Source organism: Schistocerca nitens, chromosome 5 (assembly GCF_023898315.1).
Source record: "Schistocerca nitens isolate TAMUIC-IGC-003100 chromosome 5, iqSchNite1.1, whole genome shotgun sequence".
Taxonomy (NCBI): domain Eukaryota; kingdom Metazoa; phylum Arthropoda; class Insecta; order Orthoptera; family Acrididae; genus Schistocerca; species Schistocerca nitens.
The window spans coordinates 653,126,968-653,135,272 of NC_064618.1; the positions used below are offsets into that span (position 1 = coordinate 653,126,968).

At 40.7% G+C, this 8,305-nt stretch overlaps 1 non-coding gene across 1 annotated transcript; it reads left to right on the plus strand.

Moving 5' to 3' along the window:
* The first annotated feature begins 279 nt into the window (after window positions 1-279).
* On the plus strand, window positions 280-354 carry Trnar-gcg (transfer RNA arginine (anticodon GCG)). The gene has a single exon. It is a non-coding gene; the product is annotated as a tRNA-Arg (tRNA).
* The last annotated feature ends 7,951 nt before the right edge of the window (window positions 355-8,305 follow it).

An 8,305-nucleotide genomic window follows, 5' to 3' on the forward strand; every position in this document is an offset into this window, starting at 1 on the left:
GAGCACATGCCCGCGAAAGGCAAAGGTCCCGATTTCGTGTCTCGGTCCGGCAGACAGTTTTAATCTGCCAGGAAGTTTCACATCAGCGCACACTCCGCTGCAGAGTGAAAATCTCATTCTGGAAACATCCCCCATGCTGTGGCTAAGCCATGTCTCTGAAATATACTTTCTTTCAGGAGTGCTAGTTCTGCAAGGTTCGCAGGAGAGCTTCTGTAAAGTTTGGAAGGTAGGAGACGAGGTAGTGGCAGAAGAAAAGCTGTGAGGACGGGGCGTGAGTCGTGCTTGGGTAGCTCAGTTGGTAGAGCACTTGCCTGCGAAAAGCAAAGGTCCCGAGTTCGAGTCTCGGTCCGGCAGACTGTTTTAATGTGCCAGGAAGTTTCATCTTCACGGTTACCTTTCTGAAGACATTCTGGCGTCACCGTTCAACTACTCGCTGTGGGAGTCCAGAGTCGCTTTCACTTATACAAGAGAGTTTTCCGGTGCTTATTCTCATGAAGTAGTGTCACTGGATGAAATTTCTAAGACTGTTATCCGGTGGCCAACTCCATGGGATCTGAAGCGATTGTAGGCGGTTAAAGAGAAGATTAAATGTTTAAGGGCGAATGTTTACAAAAATATTAGTGTGATGAAGAGTAGAGTTGTTTGTATTACTGCCGCAACGTCGCAACTGTCTCGACGTCGAGAAGTGACGGAAGCCTCTAGCCATCTATCTATTGACATTAATTACGTTCATAGGTGTTTCAACTGTTTCTGCCACTCTCATTCTATAAATGTTACATTCTTAGGCTAGCACTTGTACGTTGTCGAAATCTGTCTCGGTTGTAAGCGATTGTGGCCTCTTAAACTCGTTCCTTTATTGTCCTCCCAGTTTCAAACTATACACACTTTGCCACCATCCCAAGACACTCCACAGGCTCCTGAAGTGTAGAAGTGACAGGTGCATCCGTTTCGCATCGGAAGAAGTCTCTTATCTTGTACTGGCTGAAAAACGCGGTCTTAATGTCGTTTTTCTCAAGAACTTTGCTTATGCGTTTAGTGAACCTAGAAATAGAATGACAAGCCTTCTTTCCAGCGTAATTAATACTTCTTCGTTAGAAGTTCCATCATAACCGTTGGCTATTTGTGTCTCCCCTAAGAAACTCTCCTGTTCTTCCAAGCTTTTATTCTCACTCATACGAAAAGCAAGCGAAGACGAGCACTGACTGCTTCTGGGCTGGGTGGCGATGCGACGTGGCATCTAAATACCTGTTTTACGTTTGTAGGCTTTCGATGCATTCCGTGACTTAGAATATTGCCAGATATTCTGTAGACCTACACATATAAGGACGAGAGACCGATCTCACACTCTACTTCAAAAATGAAGTTGATTTTGGGATGAATATTATTTAAAAAATTATGCAATGTATGTAACTACTCTTTACTGTGTGGTCATACAACTACTATGTCTTCCACATACGTGAGCCAAAAAGGAAGCTTTAGTTGCGCGCTACTGAATGTCAACTGTTTTAAATGTTCCATAACAAAGTGAGCTGCTACTGTAGAAAAATGTAAGCCCATAGAAACACAGTTATATTTTTCATCTCATTCTCTTTCATATTTAAAAGATCTCGATCGTAGACAGGTCACACACCAATCTACTATTATCTCAATAACATTCGATACTAGGACGTTAAAAAACAAAGATTTCACGTCGAATTTTATAACAATGTCAGTCGTAGATATGTTCACCACGCCGAATGTTCCGATATTTGAAAACTGGCAAGAATTTTCACAAAAGTACTTGTTCTTCCAACTATGTTTCTCATTTCCTGAGCTAAACAACTTGATAAAAGTAAGTAATTTCGTTCACTATAGGTTCAGTTGGTATAATACCTTGCATTTTTTCCGTAGTGTATTCTGAGTTAGAATTCGGGGCGTTACACTTGCTAATAGAACTATTCATTCTGGAGTATGATGACAGATTTCTTACTTCTTTATGATTCTGTTCGTTGGATCACATTTTAACTGCAGGTACTCAGGATTAGCCAATAGTTGTTCTATCTTCTTGTGGTAGTCCATAGCGTCCATAATAACTGTGACATTTCTCTTACCTGCTACGGTGACCACAACGTTTTCGTTTCTCTTGAAATCATCTAGAGCTTTTCTGTCTGCGCTGATATGTTCCTCAGGGAGTTTCTGTTTCTGCAGAGTTCACATTACATCCTATCTCACTTCCTCCGTCTGAACCTTCGGTGCAGAAAACAGGGATGCTTCGACGGAAATGACAATTTCTTCTGCTAGTTTTATATTAAGTTACTAAACCAAAATAAAGTTATATTTTTTTTTCACCCACGTGAAGTTTGTTCTCATTAGCAACCAGATGAATCACGTATGTTACATGTCTTGCAACAATGTGTAAGCAGCCAAAGAAATCGTTACGAAAAGGTAGGGTGTGTTAAAAGAAGTGTCCTGTGTTCCCACAGGAGGTAGATGGTTATCGTAGTATTATTATGTAGTAGTATTATCACTGTTATAGTATGGGGGACATTTTTTAACCACCCTTTATTTTACTGAAATGATGTCAGTAACTTGAAAAATAAGGAAAATACAGAGACTCACGTTGGGTGTGATATCATCCATGTTTGTTCGAATGACGATAAGATAGCCTCGCGCATTTCCTGATACGCACAGTTTGTAGCGGACCTCGGTTAACGGTCCACGGTGCAATGTAATACCTTTGTAAAATTTGCCAAACCAATTCGTTATTTACTTCAGTTTATAAATTTACCTTTGGATCTCTATCGGATGTGCTTCTGTTTAGATCAGAGCTAAGGTTGGTTGGACACAGTTTGACCTTTCTGTTGCTTGCAAGCTATACTCTTTATTTCATCGCAATTCCTCCCATCATCCCTTCAACTTGTCACTTTCAACAACGACTCGTGCCTCAACTTGTGCATAAATACTCTATTTCTTCGTTTCATTACGTACTGTAATACACATTGTTTCCTCTTTGACTCATTTCAGGATGCGTTATTTCTCTACTCCTTCGATACATTGGTTCATCAACAGCCACCTGAGGCCGGCCGGTGTGGCCGTGCGGTTAAAGGCGCTTCAGTCTGGAACCGCGTGACCGCTACAGTCGCAGGTTCGAATCCTGCCTCGGGCATGGATGTGTGTGATGTCCTTAGGTTAGTTAGGTTTAATTAGTTCTAAGTTCTAGGCGACTAATGACCTCAGAAGTTAAGTCGCATAGTGCTCAGAGCCATTTTTGAACAGTCACCTGTCACATTTTCGTGGCTTTTCTTTCATTTTCGTGTCTTTCCCCGTGTTCACATTCCATAATCAAACAGAGTTGTGCTCCAAACATGACTTCCCATGAATCTTTTTTAAATTTATAGCTTTAGTTATCGGCAGCTGTGCAAGCCTCTTCATCTCCGAAAAACTACTACAACCCACATAAGTTTGAATCTGCTTATTGCAATCATCTCTTCGTCTCCCTCTATGAGTTTTCCTCCCGCACTTACCTCCAACTATAATTTGGTGAGATCTTGATATCTCAGGAAATGTCCTATCAACCGATCCATTCTTATGGTCAAGTTTTGCCACAAATTTCTCGACTCCCCAATTCTGTTCAGTATCTCCTCACCGTTCACACGGTCTACCCATCTCATTTGTAGCTCTCTTCTGTAGCATCATATTTCAAAGCTTCTATTGTTCTTTTCTCTAAACTGTTTATCATCCTCGCTTCGCTTCCATACATGGTTACACTCCAGACAAATACCTTCAGAAAAGATTTCCTAACTCTTAGCTCTGTATCCGATGTTAACAAATTTCTCTTCCCCAGAAATGCTTTTCTTGCCATTGCCAGTCTACATTTTATACCCTATATACTTCGGCCATCATTAATAGCCAAATAGTGAAACGCATCCACTACTTTAAGTGTCTCGTTTCCTACTCTGATTCCCTCTGCATCACTTGAATTAATTCGACAACGTTCCATCACCGTCGTTTTGCTATAGCCGATGTTCATCTTGCATACTCCTTTCAAGACATTGTCCATTCGGTCCAACTGCTCTTCCAAGTTCTTTGGAAGCGCTCTCAGAATTTCAGTGTCGTCGGCATACCTCAAGGTTTTTATTTCTTCTCCTTGGATTTTAATTCCTACTTCAAATTTTTCTTTTGTTTGCTTTAATGCTTGCTCAGTATGCAGATTGAATAACTACTGGGATAGGCTATAACCGTGTCTCACTCCCTTCTCAACGACTGCTTCCCTTTCATGCCCCTCGACTCCTCTAACTGCCATCTGGTTTCTGTACAAACTGTAAATAGCCTTTCGCTCCTTGTATTTTACCTTTGCTACCTTCAGAATTTCAAAGAGAATGTTCCTGCCAACATCGTCATACGCTTCCCTTTCTTAGTCTTTCTTCTAAGAGAAGTCTTAGGGTCAGTATTGCCTCGCGTGTTCCTACATTTCTGATCTTACCCGGGATCGACATCTACTAGTTTTTCCATTCTTCTGTAAATAATTTGTGTTAGTATTTTGCAACCGTGACTTATTAAAGTAATAGTTCGATACTATTCACAACCGCCAGCACCTGCTTTCTTTGGAATTGGAATTATTGTATCCTTATTGATTTCGTCTGGCTCATTCATCTTGCACTCAAGGTAAAATAGTGTTGTCATGGCTGGTTCTCCCAAGGATATCAGTATTTCTTGCGGAATACCGTCTACTGCAGGGGTCCTGTTTTGACTTAGATCATTCACTACTCTGTCAGATTCTTCTCACATTATCATATTTTCTATCTCATCTTCATGTCCTTCCTCTTCCCTTTGTGTAATATTGCCTTCAACTACATTTCCCTTAAATACACCCTTGTATCTACTCATTCCCCCTTCTTTGCTTATTCCTACTTTTTCATCTGAGCTCTTGATATTCAAACAGCTGCTTCTCTTTTCTCCAAAGGCCTCCTTAATTTTTCTATGGTGGTATGTATCTTTCCCCAAGTTATATGTGCTTTTATATCCTCACATTTGTCCTCTAGCCACTCCTGCTTAGCCATTTCGCACTTTCTGTCAGTCTCGTCCCTTCAGATGTTTGTATTTTCTTTCGCCTTCTTCATGTGCTGCATTTTTATATTTTCTTCTTTCATCAGTTAAAATCAATATGGTATCCAAGGCCTTCTACTGTGCCTTGTCTCTCATCCTCTGATCCCTTGACAATTTCACCTCTCAGATCTATCCAATAATCTTCTACTACATTCCTTTTTCCTTTTTCAGGCACTCGTTCCCTAGTCCCCCCTCTGAAAATCTCAAAAACCTCTGGTCCTTGCAGTTTGTCTGTATCTCATGTCCTAAATTTCCTACCTATTTGTAATTTCTCCTGTTTTAATCTACGGTTCATAACCAATAAATTATGAAACTTCATGGCAGATTAAAACTGTGTACCGGACCGAGACTGTAACTCTGGACCTTTGCCTTTTTTCTGCAATAAATTATAGTCAGAGCCCACGATTGTCACTAGAAATGTTTTATAGTTTAAAATCTGGTTCCGAACTCGATCTTAGTACCATTACATAAACAATTTGAAACCTTTCGAAGTCTCCAGGTCTCTTCTACATATATAACCCCCTTTCATGATTTTTAAACCAGGTGTTAGCGATGATTAAGTTATGCTCTCTGCAAGATTCTAACGGGCGCCTTTCTGTTTCATTCCATTCCCCTGTCCATACTTCGCCACTATTTTTTCTTCTCTTCCTTTTCCTGCTATGTAATTCTAGTCCCCCATCAAAATTAGGTTTCCTTCTTCCTTCACTATCTGAATAATTTCTTTCGTCTCGTCACACATTTTTTCAATCCCTTTTTCATCATCAGAGCTTCTTAGTATGCAAACGTTAACCACTGTTGTGGGATCTTTTGTTGGGAGCTTAATGAAATGATGCGTGTTGTTGGTTACGACTGTTGTGGGTGTTTACTATATGTGTTCGCCAGGCTGTTCATAGCACCTTACCGGAATTACTATTGTCTTATTCATTATTACACATACCCTCCGTAAGTTGTATTTGCTTTTGTATTTATGAGTCTTTACTCAACTGATGTGAAGTCCTGTACCCCCACTGAACTTCACAAAGTGCCACTATCCCTAACTTCAACATACCTGTTTCTCTTTCCAGGTTTTCTAACCTATCAGCCCAATTAAGGTATCTCACGTTCCTCGCTCCGATCCGTTGAATTCCAATTTTTCTTTTCGTGATAAAGACATCGTCCTGAGTAGTCCCCGCCCAGATATCCGAATAGGCTACTATCATACCTCCGGAATATTTTACCCAAACCGTATAGTAGAGCTGCATGCTCTCAGAAAAAAAAATGCTGCTGTTGTTTCCCCTCCATTTCTACAGCTTACGTAACAGCATTTCTCCAACTTTTCAAGAGTCTGTTGTTCAAGTTTGTTATCCTGTATGTTCGCTCACGACGCGCACCATTACCCAGGTTTTGTTTTTGTTTTCATTTACATTACAGTCGTAACCAAGAACACATATAATTTCATTAAGCTCCCAACAAAGTTCCTATTTACTTTCTGCACCTACTAGTACTCGTATTACCAGAGATTAGGTCCTTCTTCGGCATAGATCTTATTGATTCTTACAGAGAACACTGTTTTACAAGTTCCGAGTTTTGATCTGCTGATGGCACTGGCAGAAACAACGTAGCGTAATAAATAAATATATTAAGGTATGTTAGGCGATGTAGGCGGTTTTATTCACAAATCATTCCTGTGTCATCTGTCGCGAATACTATTAATCAAAAGGAAGGAAACAAAGTGATATCTTCAATATTTGCTAGAATGGCGGTAAGATAGCTTAGCGCTCTTCCTGATACGGTGAGTCAGTGATGAACCTGACTTAATGGACCACAGTTCTCTGTAATACATTTGTAAAACCTGTCAAACCAGTTGGTTAGTTGCTTCAGTTTATAATTTGGCTTTGGATCTCCAGAGGAAATGCTGTTGTTTTAATCATACTTAAGGGTGCTTACACGCAGTTCTCCGTTTCTGTCACTTGCCAGGTATACTATTTATGTCGCTGCACCTACGATCCGTCATATGTACTTGTATTGAGGCCTTTCTCCGCGATTCAGTCCTTCCATAGTCCCTTCAATTTGCTGATTTCAACAAAAAATGGCTCTGAGCACTATGGGACTCAACTGCTGTGGTTATCAGTCCCCTAGAACTTAGAACTACTTAAACCTAACTAACCTAAGGACATCACACACATCCATGCCCGAGGCAGGATTCGAACCTGCGACCGTAGCAGTCGCACGGTTCCGGACTGCGCGCCTAGAACCGCGAGACCACCGCGGCCGGCGATTTCAACAACGACGCGTGTCGTAGTAAGTGCTTAAATACTCTATTTCTCTGTTTCAATGTGCTCTATAATACATATTTTTTCAACTTTGACTCTTTACAACATGCCTAATTCTCTACCCTTCGATCCATCGGATCATGATCACGTCACCTGTAGCTTAAAATTTTCGTGTAGACTGAAGGTTTCATCCGTCTCTACCCCTGTGTTCATACATCGTAACAAACGCAGTTGTGGTCCGAGCAAGTCCTTCGACGAATCTCTTTCATATTTATATTTTTGGATGTCAGTAGCCGTTTATTTTGCATAGAAAGTTCTTTTGTCTTTTGCAGTCGTTGCTACTATGATTTCCTTGAAACTTCCTACTTTATTTAATCTGTGCCGGTTACATAAGAGAATCTCTCCAGTTCTTCCAGAGCTTTTGTTCAAGTTTAAGTCATCCTGCATATGCGCTCGCTGCGTACACTATTACCTCGGTTTTCTTCCTGTTACTGTCGTACCCAGAGCATGTCCCGTTTTATTATGCTGCCGACTAAGCCGCTACCTGTATTGCCAGAGTGTACTAACCGCTTAGGCGTATGTTTCATTGATACTACAATTTTTGCTCTCGTGGCGGTCCACAGCCGGAATATGTTTTAAGAATGAAAATATGGTCCAAGGTGGCCGTAATCTATTTATTGTCTGCATTATTAGCAAAATTTCGACTGTCGATCATTTTCTGGCACTCAGCTGTACCTGTGCTGTGATATGGTAGCCTTCTGTATGTCTATTACTAATGAACGTAATTAATGCACTACTGGATTGTATTTGTGCTAGACGCGCACGTGAAAACAATATGTGCCTTTTTAAATTATGTACTGGCTATTTAGTCAAATATGACGAGAAGTTTGAGGCTTCTGATAAGTGTTCGACATCGTTTCCTTTCTTTGTTGGCACTGGCAGTCAGGCTCCTTGTACAACTCCTGGGT